The sequence below is a fragment of the Pseudophryne corroboree genome, chromosome 4 (assembly GCF_028390025.1).
Source record: "Pseudophryne corroboree isolate aPseCor3 chromosome 4, aPseCor3.hap2, whole genome shotgun sequence".
NCBI lineage: Eukaryota > Metazoa > Chordata > Amphibia > Anura > Myobatrachidae > Pseudophryne > Pseudophryne corroboree.
The window spans coordinates 778715534-778731253 of record NC_086447.1 but is presented as its reverse complement, the minus strand read 5'-3'; the positions used below and the strand labels follow the sequence as shown (position 1 = coordinate 778731253).

Genomic DNA, 15720 nt, shown 5'->3' with positions numbered 1-15720 from the left:
GTCTGCTGCTAATATAGACTGGTTGATAAAGAGATGTCGTAGTATGTATGTATAAAGAAGAAAGAAAAAAAAACCACGGTTAGGTGGTATACAATTATGGACGGACTGCCGAGTGCCGACACAGAGGTAGCCACAGCCGTGAACTACCGTACTGTACTGTGTCTGCTGCTAATATAGACTGGTTGATAAAGAGATGTCGTAGTATGTATGTATGAAGAAGAAAGAAAAAAAAACCACGGTTAGGTGGTATACAATTATGGACGGACTGCCGAGTGCCGACACAGAGGTAGCCACAGCCGTGAACTACCGTACTGTACTGTGTCTGCTGCTAATATAGACTGGTTGATAAAGAGATGTCGTAGTATGTATGTATAAAGAAGAAAGAAAAAAAAACCACGGTTAGGTGGTATACAATTATGGACGGACTGCCGAGTGCCGACACAGAGGTAGCCACAGCCGTGAACTACCGTACTGTACTGTGTCTGCTGCTAATATAGACTGGTTGATAAAGAGATGTAGTAGTATGTATGTATAAAGAAGAAAGAAAAAAAAACCACGGGTAGGTGGTATACAATTATGGATGGACTGCCGAGTGCCGACACAGAGGTAGCTACAGCCGTGAACTACCGTACTGTGTCTGCTGCGACTGGATGATAAATAATGATATAAAAAATATATATATATCACTACTGCAGCCGGACAGGTATATATATTATATAATGACGGACCTGCTGGACACTGTCTGTCAGCAGAATGAGTTTTTTATAGAATAAAAAAAAAAACACCACACAAGTGAAGTCACACGACGAGTGTTTAACTTTTTCAGGCAATCACAATATAGTATACTACTAACTATACTGGTGGTCAGTGTGGTCAGGTCACTGGTCAGTCACACTGGCAGTGGCACTCCTGCAGCAAAAGTGTGCACTGTTTAATTTTAATATAATATGTACTCCTGGCTCCTGCTATAACCTATAACTGGCACTGCAGTGCTCCCCAGTCTCCCCCACAATTATAAGCTGTGTGAGCTGAGCACAGTCAGATATATAATATATACATAGATGATGCAGCACACTGGGCTGAGCAGTGCACACAGATATGGTATGTGACTGTCTTGTACTCCTGGCTCCTGCTATAACCTATAACTGGCACTGCAGTGCTCCCCAGTCTCCCCCACAATTATAAGCTGTGTGAGCTGAGCACAGTCAGATATATAATATATACATAGATGATGCAGGCATGCAGCACACTGGGCTGAGCAGTGCACACAGATATGGTATGTGACTGAGTCACTGTGTGTACCGTTTTTTTCAGGCAGAGAACGGATATATTAAATAAAACAACTGCACTGCTGGTGGTCACTGTGGTCAGTCACTAAACTCTGCACTCTCTTCTACAGTATCAGCCTCAGGTCAATCTCTCTCTCTCTCTCTCTCCTAATCTAAATGGAGAGGACGCCAGCCACGTCCTCTCCCTATCAATCTCAATGCACGTGTGAAAATGGCGGCGACGCGCGGCTCCTTATATAGAATCCGAGTCTCGCGAGAATCCGACAGCGTCATGATGACGTTCGGGCGCGCTCGGGTTAACCGAGCAAGGCGGGAAGATCCGAGTCGCTCGGACCCGTGAAAAAAAACATGAAGTTCGTGCGGGTTCGGATTCAGAGAAACCGAACCCGCTCATCTCTACTATACCACCAATGCCATCTATAGACAGCATAATGGTTGTGCCTTGTTGTTAAGTAAAGCCCTGCGTACTCTCATAGACTACAAGAGAAGAGAGCACTCCTCTCAGCGGCTCTACTACTCTTTCTCTGCAATAGTAAAGCTGATTGTCAGCAGACACTACAGGTATGTGGGTAAATTAATTTTGAGGTGGGGTGATATAGGAGAGCATCGTTATAGGGCTGAGGGTAGATATGGTAATGCATCTATACATGGGAGGAGTCAGAGACAAGTGTTTATACCGAGTTTCTCTGAATATAGCTATATTATCCAGTTACGCCTTGGCAAATCCTTGGTACACTGTCAGCTGGAGTAATTTTCATTCCAAAGGAATATGCGGAAACTCAAAGAACCCAAATGGGGTTGCAAATGCTGAACGCTCCTTGGTAGAGGGCGTCTGCCAGTTCCCCTTACTATGGGCCTAATTCAGACCTGATCGCAGCAGCAAAATTATTCTCTAATGGGAAAAACCATGTGCAGTGCAGGTGGGACAGAAATAACATGTGCAGAGAGAGTTAGATTTGGGTGGGGTGTGTTCAAACTGAAATCTAAATTTCAGTGTAAAAATAAAGCAGCCAGTATTTACTCTGCACAGAAACAAAATAACTCACCCAAATGTAACTCTCTCTGCATATGTTATATCTGCCCCCCCCCCCCCCCAACCCCCTGCAGTGTACATGGTTTTGCACATTAGAGAACAATTTTGCTGCTGCGATCAGGTCTGAATTAGGCCCTAAGTTTTAAAGTGGACAAAAAGCAGGCCACCCCCAACCTGTCCAGTTGCTCATTTTCTTGTGGCATAGGATATGCATCTGTCACTGTCAATTTGTTCAGTCACCTGTAGTCTGTGCAAAAGCACCTACTGCCATCCTTTTTAGGCACTAACACTGCACCAGCAGTCCATAGGCTCTTGAATGGCACAATGATTCAAATTTCCAGGTTTTATTAACCTTTTGCTTGATCATGGCTGAAACATTGGGCCTCACCCTGCAAAACGGTATCTTAATTAATCATATTACATCATATTCGACATAATGAGCCACTAATCTGGCCCAAGTTTGATGGCGAAATGGGTGCCATTGAACCACTTGCACAGTCCATTAGTTTGTGGCTGGTATGGAGTGGGGCATACTGGATGTATTTCAAGCTTGTCCCACATAGTTTGGACTACCTTTCTTTGAAATTGCGTCCCTTGGTCAGTTGTTAGTTCCAGTGGAAACCCTAAATGACTGAAGATATCCATGAGAGCCTGAACAACATGTTAAGCATCTTGGTTTGGATGCCAGAGCTGCAGTCTCTGGATTCCTAGACATGTTGTCAACCGCAGTTGGTATAAATTGTTACTCAGTCTCTCTGGGTTTACCTAATTAATAAATAATGATCTTAGAAGGGCTCACTAATTATGGGCATCAGTTGGAGGGGCATGCAGTGTGGAGAACCCATAAAATGCTGGCAAATCTTGTAGGAAATGCGATGGTGCTTTATGTCCTGCTTGATTCCAAGCCCAAAAAAATCGGGCATGAATCTTCCATACTCATAACTGATCTGCTATGGAGCTCATGGTGCCATTGCAGAATAGCCAATTTTCTTCTAGTTAGCTCTGGTTCAATCTTGTCCATCCCTGTTGATACTCTATATAGTCACCGTTCCTCTCGCACAAACCTTTTCTCAGTGACGTGGTCCTCAGTCCTGTTGGCAGCACCTCAAACCCTGCTAGTGATGGGTTTGTCCTTTGGATTTTCCTGAAAGCTCCATTAAGTTGAAGTCAATATTGTGCATATTAATCAGGTGTTCACTATCGCTTACAAGTAGCGATTCAGGGATCATGGAAGCTGATCCCAGTAATGCTCCTATTACTGTGGCTGAAGGGATAGCTGACTCTTGATTCTAACTCATTCCCTAGCAAAACATTAGTACCCCAACCTCTACTTTCCTTATTCTGGCCTCCAGCTGGTGCAAAGCTAACTCTCCAGTTCATTAATAGCTGGATTTTTGGAACTAATACAGAAACTAAGGATAGTGACGCCCATGAGTGCTGTTGTGCTTGACAAACCTGTCTAGTTAGCTTGATTCAAAAAAGAAAGGGTTTTTGATCCTGCACCAACCTTAGATTTAACGTACGTTATAAATCACATATTAGCCAGAGGTGGACATAATTTATGGAAATTCCTATCTGTCCGTATGGCGGTGCGCCCAGAGTCAAAAAAGGGGGAACAGATGTATATACACAGGAGAGAAAGTATGACTCTTGTTTGGGCGCACTCTTATTATAGTATCTAAATGTCAATAGGTGACTAATGACTTAAAAATAATAAAGAAGTAGTCTTTGTTTCTGCTCTTATGGGATACGACGAGACTCAGTATACCCTTGTGTGCCCTATATATAGGAAATTATTGATGAAATGTTCAGATCTTAGTTATGCCTAGATAACTGCGTATTGGAAGGTAGCTACATATTAAACTACTTCCGTCTGCCCAAGATCAGTACAAACTGTGTTTGTATTAATGCACCCTTAGTTGGGTTATGTAAGTGGGTGGGAAAACCCACTGTATAGGAAAATCTGATAAGAAACCCTGGTCAGGGATAGTTCATGGCGATTGAGGATACAAAGGTAAGGAAATAGAGTATAAGTGGTGATACTGCTGTTGGTGTTCTTCTAACAGGGAAGAATGCCTCCTACTCCACTGGGTATTCCCTAGCGGTCGCCCATCTAGGTACTGACCCAGCCCGCCTTCGCTTAGCTTCCAAGATCGGACGAGATTGGGCGTGAGCGCAGGGGTATGGTCGTAGAAAGATTTGACCCTGTGCCACCAATGAGAGTGCACCGAAACAGAGGAATGGAGTATTTCTTCAAGAGAGTTTGGGATAGGATAAGGTGGTAGCTGCAGTGGGAGAAAGGTTGCAGCGGTTAGATCAGTGTGAATCTGCTGTCCACGTTAGACTGAGGAGACGTGTCCCCTGGGGGCCCCGCTCCCCAGAATCGTGGATGAGAGTTCACAGAAGGAAGACAGATGGAAATTGGAGGGGGTGTAGGGTGGGACGATGGGTGCTGAGCAAAAAGGATGATGGCATGTAAAGTGTTGAAAACAAGGAAAAACCCTTGCTGGTTAGACTGTTACATGCTGTTTGAACCAAGTTGGACAGGAACAGAGGTTCGTATGGGAAATTGTCTGAGGGTTGCACACACTGTTACACAATTGCAGAATTAGTTTGCTGAAGTAAACAATTCATGTGTATGCAGGATTATTCAGCTAGATAGCGGTTCTAAGACAATAAAGTATCAGACATCACCCATTTAAAGGTCATGTAAAGTAATTAGAAACAAGAAAAAAGAGAAAAATCCCTTGCTGGTTAGACTGTCACATGCTGTTTGAACCAAGTTGGACAGGAACAGGGGTTCGTATGGAAAATTGTCTGAGGGTTGCACATACTGTTTCACAATTGCAGAATTCGTTTGCTAAGGTAAACAATTCATATGTATGCAGGATTATTCAGCTAGATATCAGTTCTAGGACAGTAAAGTATCAGATATCACCCATTTACAGGTCAGAGAGGCAGGTGCCCATAGGGAATCAAAAAAGTCAAAAAAGTCAGCAGGCAGTTACCCATCAGGGACCTGTCTATACACACCCTGGTTAACTGAGCCAGCAATAATAGTATCACACCCAAGAAATATCTATATATGTATGTATGCAGGATTATTTAGCTGGATGTTGGTTCTAGGTCAATAAAAGTATCAGATATCACCTATTCAAAAATCAGAGAGACAGGTGCCCATGAGGAATCAAAAAAATCAACAGGCAGGTACCCATCAGGGGACCTGTCTATATAAGCACCCTGGCTGGCTGAGCCAGCAGTGTTAATGGCACAAAAAATAAATATATGGAAAAAAGGGCAAGGCTGGCGATCCCAGCAGTCTTGGTACCATAAGAAATATATTTATATGTATGCAGAATTGTTCTGCTCAATATTGGTTCTAAATCAGTAAGGTATTAAATATCACCCATTTCAAAGGTCAGAGAGGCAGGTGCCCATGAGGAAAACGCGTTTCACCCGGTCACGGGCTTGTTCACTTCCATTCTGAGCATCATTGAGCTCAGAATGGAAGCCCATGAGCTCAGAATGGAAGTGAACAAGCCCGTTCCTGTCCAAGCTCTGTTCCTGTCCAACTTGGTTCAAACAGCATGTAACAGTCTAACCAGCAAGGGTTTTTCCTTGTTTTCAACACTTTACATGCCATCATCCTTTTTGCTCAGCACCCATCGTCCCACCCTACACCCCCTCCAATTTCCATCTGTCTTCCTTCTGTGAACTCTCATCCACGATTCTGGGGAGCGGGGCCCCCCAGGGGACACGTCTCCTCAGTCTAACGTGGACAGCAGATTCACACTGATCTAACCGCTGCAACCTTTCTCCCACTGCAGCTACCACCTTATCCTATCCCAAACTCTCTTGAAGAAATACTCCATTCCTCTGTTTCGGTGCACTCTCATTGGTGGCACAGGGTCAAATCTTTCTACGACCATACCCCTGCGCTCACGCCCAATCTCGTCCGATCTTGGAAGCTAAACGAAGGCGGGCTGGGTCAGTACCTAGATGGGCGACCGCTAGGGAATACCCAGTGGAGTAGGAGGCATTCTTCCCTGTTAGAAGAACACCAACAGCAGTATCACCACTTATACTCTATTTCCTTACCTTTGTATCCTCAATCGCCATGAACTATCCCTGACCAGGGTTTCTTATCAGATTTTCCTATACAGTGGGTTTTCCCACCCACTTACATAACCCAACTAAGGGTGCATTAATACAAACACAGTTTGTACTGATCTTGGGCAGACGGAAGTAGTTTAATATGTAGCTACCTTCCAATACGCAGTTATCTAGGCATAACAAAGATCTGAACATTTCAGCAATAATTTCCTATATATAGGGCACACAAGGGTATACTGAGTCTCGTCGTATCCCATAAGAGCAGAAACAAAGACTACTTCTTTATTATTTTTAAGTCATTAGTCACCTATTGACATTTAGATACTATAGTTAGCTTGATTGACTGCAGATGGATCTTCATATTTTTGGGGATAGACTTCCTCAATATCATAATACTTCCCACTTACTCCTAAATCTGTCTCCTCGTGGCAGAAAGCTACCAGGTATGCTGCTGCTCTGGCATCCTTGAACGGCTCGTGGCACTTTATAGTATACACTTCCATTGCACATGCCCTTGCTGATAGCTGTAGCATTGGCAAGGCCAGGAGATCTGTATAGCTTAGGGTTGCTGAACTGTCCAACTGGCCTTCCACATGTCTTTCATAATAACTTAATATTTATAAAGAACTATTTACACAGGAAAACCACCTGGCAAAATTTAAACACCACTAGTGCCAGGAACAGTTTAACAATATTATTTACACAAGACATTAACATATTATACTATAAAGGCTTTTTATGTCCTAACCAATCTTTTGGTTTTGCACACTACTGTATGTAGTTATTCTGCCATAAAAACTATGCACAGTGCATGATACCTCTGTGGGCAGTAGGTATCTGACGTTTCACTCTCTTGGCAAGAGTTCATAATATCCGGCTTTCCTCACAACAGTATGTGTTATAGTTTATGTATAATACAATATAGCATACCTCCCAACATGACCCTCTCCAGGAGGGACACAATGCTCTGCTTCTGGACTTTTCTCTTAATTTATGATTGCCGGCACCTGTGTTGAACAGGTTAATGGATAAGAAAGGTGTTTCAGCACAGGTACTGGCAATCATAAATTAAGAGAAAAGTCCAGAAGCAGAGGGTAATGTTGGGAGGTATGATATAGCAATTTATGGTGAGAGGGTAATTGTGTACTATGATGGGGGTAATTCAGACCTGATCGTAGCAGCAAATTTGTTAGCAGTTGGCCAAAACCATGTGCACTGCAGGGAGGGGGGGGGGGGGGGGGGTGTCAGATATAACATGTGCAGAGAGAGTTAGATTTGGGTGGGGTGTGTTCAAACTGAAATCTAAATTGCAGTGTAAAAATAAAGCAGCCGGTATGTACTCTGCACAGAAACAAAATAACCCACCCATATCTAACTCTCTCTGCACATGTTATATCTAGAGATGTGCACTTGCCACTTTTCGGGTTTTGTGTTTTGGTTTTGGATTCGGTTCCGCGGTCGTGTTTTGGATTCGGACGCATTTTGGCAAAACCTCCCTTAAGAATTTTTGTCGGATTCGGGTGTTTTTTTTTAAACCCTCAAAAACAGCTTAAATAATAGAATTTGGGGGTAATTTTGGGCCTATAGTATTATTAACCTCAATAACCATAATGTCCACTCATTTCCAGTCTATTCTGAACACCTCACAATATTATTTGTAGTCCTAAAATTTGCACCAAGGTCGCTGGATGACTAAGCTAAGCGACCCAAGTGGCCGGCACAAACAACTGGCCCATCTAGGAGTGGCACTGCAGTGTCAGACAGGATGCCACTTAAAAAAATAGTCCCCAAACAGCACATGATGCAAATAATACATAAAAAAGAGGTGCAAGATGGAATTGTCATTGGGCCCTCCCACCTACCCTTATGTTGTTGTATAAACAGGACATGCACACTTTAACAAACCCATCATTTCAGCGACAGGGTCTGCCACACGACTGTGGCTAAAATGATTGGTTGGTTTGGGCCCCCACCAAAAAAGAAGCAATCAATCTCTCCTTGCACAAACTTGCTCTATAGAGGCAAGATGTCCTCCTCCTCATCGTCCGATTCCTCACCCCTTTCACTGTGTACATCCCCCTCCTCACAGAGTATTAATTCGTCCCCACTGGAATCCACCATCACAGGTCCCTGTGTAATTTCTGGAGGCAATTGCTGGTGAATGTCTCCACGGAGGAATTGATTATAATTCATTTTGATGAACATAATTTTCTCCACATTTTCTGGAAGTAACCTCCTACGCCGATCGCTGACAAGGTGACCGGCTGCACTAAACACTCTTTCGGAGTACACACTGGAGGGGGGCAACTTAGGTAAAATAAAGCCAGTTTGTGCAAGGGCCTCCAAATTGCCTCTTTTTCCTGCCAGTATACATACGGACTGTCTGACATGCCTACAGTGATGCTGTCACTCATATAATCCTCCACCATTCTTTCAATGGTGACAGAATCATATGCTGTGACAGTAGACGATATGTCAGTAATTGTTGGCATGTACTTCAGTCCGGACCAGATGTCAGCACTTGCTCCTGACTGCCCTGCATCACCGCCAGCGGGTGGTTTTGGAAATTTGATCATTTTCCTGGCAGCTCCAGTGGCGGGAGAAAATGAAGGAGGAGCTGTTGGCGGGTCACGTTCCGCTTGATTTGACAAGTGTCTCACCAGCAGGTCTTTGAACATCTGCAGACTTGTGTCTGCCAGAAAGAGAGATACAACGTAGGCTTTAAACCTAGGATCGAGCCCGGTGGCCAAAATGTAGTGCTCTGATTTCAACAGATTGACCACCCGTGAATCCTGGTTAAGCGAATGAAGGGCTCCATCCACAAGTCCCACATGCCTAGCGGAATAGCTCCGTTTTAGCTCCTCCTTCAATCTCTCCAGCTGCTTCTGCAAAAGCCTGAGGAGGGGAATGACCTGACTTAGGCTGGCAGTGTCTGAACTGACTTCACGCGTGTCACGTTCAAAGGGTTGGAGAACCTTGCACAACGTTGAAATCATTCTCCCCTGCGCTTGAGTCAGGTGCATTCCCCCTCCTTTGCCTATATCGTAGGCAGATGTATAGGCTTGAATGGCCTTTTGCTGCTCCTCCATCCTCTGAAGCATATAGAGGGTTGAATTCCATCTTGTTACCACCTCTTGCTTCAGCTGATGGCAGGGCATGTTCAGGAGTGTTTGCTGGTGCTCCAGTCTTCGGCACGCGGTGGCTGAATGCTGAAAGTGGCCTGCAATTCTTTGGGCCACCGACAGCATCTCCATTATGCCCCTGTCGTTTTTTATAAAATTCTGCACCACCAAATTCATTGTATGTGCAAAACATGGGACGTGCTGGAATTTTCCCACATGTAATGCACACACAATATTGGTGGCATTGTCCGATGTCACAAATCCCCAGGAGAGTCCAATTGGGGTAAGCCATTCTGCGATGATGTTCCTCAGTTTCTGTAAGAGGTTGTCAGCTGTGTGCCTCTTATGGAAAGTGGTGATACAAAGCGTAGCCTGCCTAGAAACGAGTTGGCATTTGCGAGATGCTGCTACTGGTGCAGCTGCTGCTGTTGTTGCTGCGGGAGGCAATACTTCTACCCAATGGGCTGTCACAGTCATATAGTCCTTAGTCTGCCCTGCTCCACTTGTCCACATGTCCGTGGTTAAGTGGACACTGGGTATAACTGCATTTTTTAGGACACTGGTGACTCTTTTTCTGACGTCTGTGTACATTCTCGGTATCGCCTGCCTAGAGAAGTGGAACCTAGATGGTATTTGGTACCAGGGACACACTACCTCAAGAAATTCTCTAAGTCCCTGTGAACTAACGGCGGATACTGGACGCACGTGTAACACCAACATAGTTGTCAAGGCCTGAGTTATCTGCTTTGCAACAGGATGACTGCTGTGATATTTCATCTTCCTTGCAAAGGACTGTTGGACAGTCAGTTGCTTACTGGAAGTAGTACAAGTGGTCTTCCGACTTCCCCTCCGGGATGACGATCGACTCCCAGCAGCAACAACAGCAGCGCCAGCAGTAACAACAGCAGCAGTAGGCGTTCCACTCACGGATCCATCGGAGGAATCCCAGTTAGGAGAGGACTCGTCAGTCTTGCCAGTGACATGGCCTGCATGACTATTGGCGTTCCTGTCTAAGTAGGAAATTGACATTGAGGGAGTTGGTGGGGTGGTTTGCAGGAGCTTGGGTACAAGAGGAAGAAGGGATTTAGTTGTCAGTACTGCTTCCGCTGTCACCCAAAGTTTTTGAACTTGTCAATGACTTCTGATGAATGCGCTCCAGGTGACGTATAAGGGAGGATGTTCCTAGGTGGTTAACGTCCTTACCCCTACTTATTACAGCTTGACAAAGGCAACACACGGCTTGACACCTGTTGTCCGCATTTCTGTTAAAATAATTCCACACCGAAGAGGTGATTTTTTTTGTATTTTGACCAGGCATGTCAATGGCCATATTCATCCCACGGACAACAGGTGTCTCCCCGGGTGCCTGACTTAAACAAACCACCTTACCATCAGAATCCTCATTGTCAATTTCCTCCTCAGTGCCAGCAACACCCATATCCTCATACTGGTGTACTTCAACAGTGACATCTTCAATTTGAAGATCAGGAACTGGACTGTGGTTGCTCCTTCCAGCACTTGCAGGGGGCGTGCAAATGGTGGAAGGAGCCACCTCTTCCCATCCAGTGTTGAGAAGGTCAGGCATCGCAACCGACACAATTGGACTCTCCTTGGGGATTTGTGATTTAGAAGAACGCACAGTTCTTTGCTGTGCTTTTGCCAGCTTAACTCTTTTAATTTTTCTAGCGGGAGGATGAGTGCTTCCATCCTCATGTGAAGCTGAACCACTAGCCATGAACATAGGCCAGGGCCTCAGCTGTTCCTTGCCATTCCGTGTCGTAAATGGCATATTGGCAAGTTTACGCTTCTCCTCAGATTATTTTAATTTAGATTTTTGGGTCATCATTTTACTGAACTTTTGCTTTTTGGATTTTACACGCTCTCTACTATGATATTGGGCTTTGGCCTTGGCAGACGACGTTGAAGGCATTTCATCGTCTCTGCCATGACTAGTGGCAGCAGCTTCAGCACTAGCTGGAAGTGGATCTTGATCTTTCCCTATTTTACCCTCCACATTTTTGTTCTCCATTTTCTAATGTGTGGAATTATATGCCAGTAATATATCTGGAATTAGATGGCAGTAATGTCTGGAATTAGATACCACTATATAGATACCAGATACCACTGTGACTGGAATGATGATGACCTATGCACAGTGACAGGACACTACCACAGCACCCTACAGCAGCAAGATGCAGCACAAGACACTGGACTTTTAGTCACCACAATGCAGCACTGACACTGAGCACAGATATTAAGCACTGTTCAGGATACTAGAAGTGACACGGTGCAGCAAGATACAGCTATGGCCTACTGTACTGTACTACCATATACTGGTCACCACAATGCAGCACTGTACTACTATATACTGGTCTCCACAATGCAGCACAGATATTGAGCACTGATCAGGATACTAGAACTGAGTCTGACACGGAGCTGCAAGATACAGCAATGGCCTACTGTACTGTACTACTATATACTGGTGGTCACCACAATGCAGCACTGTACTACTATATACTGGTCACCACAATGCAGCACAGATATTGAGCACTGATCAGGATACTAGAACTGAGTCTGACACGGAGCAGCAAGATACAGCAATGGCCTACTGTACTGTACTACTATATACTGGTGGTCACCACAATGCAGCACTGTACTACTATATACTGGTCACCACAATGCAGCACAGATATTGAGCACTGATCAGGATACTAGAACTGAATCTGACACGGAGCTGCAAGATACAGCAATGGCCTACTGTACTGTACTACTATATACTGGTGGTCACCACAATGCAGCACACTGAGCACAGATATTGAGCTTTTCAGGCAGAGAACGTGGCCACGTCCTCTCCGCTCAATCTACAATGCACGAGTGAAAACGGCGGCGACGCGCGGTTCTTTATATGGAATACGAATCTCGCGAGAATCCGACATGGGATGATGACGTTCGGCCTCGTTCAAGTTAACCGAGCATGGCAGGAAGAACCGAGGCTGCCTCGGACCCGTGTAAAACACGTGAAGTTCGGAAGGGGGGGGGGGGGGGGGTCGGATCTTGACGAACCGAACCCACTCATCTCTAGTTATATCTGCCCCACCTGCAGTGCACATGGTTTTGCCCAACTGCTAACAAATTTGCTGCTACGATGAGGTCTGAATTACCCCCCGATATGCATTGTAGTATAGACGGAGTATACTAGCTACAGTACGTGTGCCTGTCAACTTTGCTGTATTACCTGCAGTCATATAATGTTTTGTTCTCTGCTTTAAAATTAACAGACTTAGGGGCAGATGTACTAAGCCTTGGAAAGGGATAAAGTGGAGAGAGATAAAGTGCCAGCCAGTCAGCTCTTAACTGCCATGTTACAGGCTGTGTTTGAAATATGACAGGAGCTGGTTGGTTGATACTTTATCTCTCTCCACATTATCACTCTCCAATGTTAAGTGCAACTCCCCCTTTGTGTATTGTGCAGTTATACAGGCATTTCTGCACACTAGATAAATACTCAAAAATCATGACAATGAAATGTTTGTTGATGGTTTATTGTGTCAAAATTTAAATTTTTTTGTTACAAAATCTAACATTGGAAACCCCCATCTTCAAACCCTGCAATTGCCCCTGAGCAGCAGTGGAGCCTTTACAGCATTCTGCATCAGACATCACTGCATCTGGACAGCAGTGCCTCTGGACTGCAGCCTTGCCAGTAAACCAGGAGTAGGTAAGAAATCATTTATTTTTTTAGACTCCTGGGGCCCTTGGGCAACTGCCCATTGAGCCCATATGAAAAAAACGTCCCTGAGGGGGAGACCGAGAGAGATACAGTAAGATAGAGAGAGAGAAGGGAGGGAGGCAGAGAGAGAGTAGCAGAGACAGAGAGAGAGACAGCGATGAGGAGATGGAGAGAGAAAGGGGGGGTAGACAGAGAGAGAGAGAGAGAGAGAGAGAGAGAGAGAGAGAGAGGGGAGATGGAAAAGAAGGAGAAAGAGAGATAAAGGTGGAGAGGAAGGTGCAGGGGAATAGAGAGAGAGAGAGAGAGAGAGAGACACAGGGGGAGAGAGAGTGGGGGTGGAGATGGAGATAGAGAGGGGTGGAGATGGAGGGGGGGACAGAGAGAGAGGGGAACACAGAGATAGAAGGGCAGAGATTGAGAGAGAGACAGACAGAGAGGGAGGAGATGGAGAGAGAGGGGTGATGGACAGGGAAGAGGAGCGAGTGAGGGAGGGAGAGGAAGGGATAGATGGAGAGAGAGGGATAAAAAGGAAGGAAGAGAGGTGCAGGGGAACAGAGAGAGAGAGAGACGTAAGACGGAGCGAGAGAGGGGGTGGAGACGGAGAGAGATGGGCGGAGATGGAGAGAGGGCAGTGGCGTAACTAGAAATTTTGCGCCCACACATAATTGGCACTAGTAAAGCGATGAATCAGCGCGTGCCGCAAAAAGGGTGTGGCCTTTCTGAAATGGGCGTGGCTTTGCATAAAGGGGCATGGTTTTGTAGGAAAAGACTACCTTATACCCCAGTTTTGCAACCTGCACGCCCAGACGTTGGCCACCACAGGAAAAAAAAAGTATCCTGATTCATGCCCCTTACATTATTTGTCATTTTTCCTCCTTATAGTAATGCCCAGTATACATTATGCCACATACTGCAATGGCCCTTAGACATTATGCCACACACAATAATGCCCATGACACAATATGCCACACACCATAATGCCCCCGACACATTATGCCACAATGCCTGTGATACATTATGACCCGCAATGCCCGTTATACATTATGTTACACACTGCAATGCCCCTGATACATTATAGCACATACAATGCCTGTGACACATTATGACACACACCGTAATGTCCGTGATACATTATGCCACACACTGCAATGTCCGTGATACATTATGCCACACACTGCAATGACCCTGAGAAATTATACCACATACCACAATGCTCGTGATATAGTATACCACACACCGTAATGCCTGTGACACATACCGCAATGCCCGTTATACCCTATGCCACACACCGCAATGCCCGTTAAACATTATGCCACACACTGCAATGCCCCAGAGACATTATACCACATACCACAATGCCCGTGATATAGTATACCACACACACCGTAATGCCTGTGACACATACCGCAATGCCCGTTATACCCTATGCCACACACCACAATGCCCGTTATACGTTATGCCACACACTGCAATGCCCCTAAGACATTATACCACATACCACAAAGCCCGTGATATAGTATGCCACACACCGTAATGCCTGTGACACATTACACACACCGCAATGTCCGTGATATATTATGCCACACACCGCAATGCCCATTACACATTAAGTCCTACAGTAAGGCTTCTAATTACTTTTAAATTACCTGCTCGTTGCCAGAGGTTTCATGCTCTTGGTTCCATGCACGGTGCCAGGGGTTTTCATGCTCAGGGTGTCATGCTCGTTGCCAGGGGTTTCATGCGGTAGGTGTTATGCTTGTTGCCAGAGGTATCATGTGCTGGGTTTCAAGCTTGTTGCCAGGTGACAATATTTGTTGTCAGGGGTTTCATGCACTGGGTGTCATGCTCGTTGCTAGGGGGTAATGCTTGTTGCCAGGGATTTCATGAGCTGGGTGTTATGCTTGTAACCAGGGGGTAATGCTTGTTGCTAGGGCTATGCTCCCAGTGCCACATATGCGCCTAGTGCCAGATATTCTCCCCACAGTGCAAGGTACACATATGCCCACAGTGCCAAATATGCTCCCCCAGTGTCAAATATGCCCCCCCAAGTGCCAAATATGATCCTCCAGTGCCAAACATGCCCCCCCAAGTGCCAAATATGCTCCCCCAAGTGCCAAATATGCTCCCCCCAGTGCCAAATATGTTCCCATAGGGCCAAATATGTTCCCCCATTGCCAAATATGCTCCCCCAGTGCCAAACATGCCCCCCCCCCCCAAGTGTCAAATATGTTCCCCCAGTGCCAAATAATTTTGGTTACCTACCGGTAAATCGTTTTCTCGTTCCCCGTAGAGGATGCTGGGGTCCACATTAGTACCATGGGGTATAGACGGGTCCACCAAGAGCCATTGGCACTTCAAGAGTTTGAGAGTGTGGGCTGGCTCCTCCCTCTATACCCGTCCTACCAGACTCAGTCTAGAAACTGTGCCCGAGGC

General features: G+C 45.5%; 2 pseudogenes; one reads left to right on the top strand and one right to left on the bottom strand.

The window, feature by feature from the left end:
* Positions 1-4398: 4398 nt before the first annotated feature.
* Positions 4399-4517, bottom strand: LOC134911955 (5S ribosomal RNA; annotated as a pseudogene).
* A 1722-nt stretch (positions 4518-6239) lies between these two features.
* LOC134912151 (5S ribosomal RNA) lies at positions 6240-6358 on the top strand (annotated as a pseudogene).
* The last annotated feature ends 9362 nt before the right edge of the window (positions 6359-15720 follow it).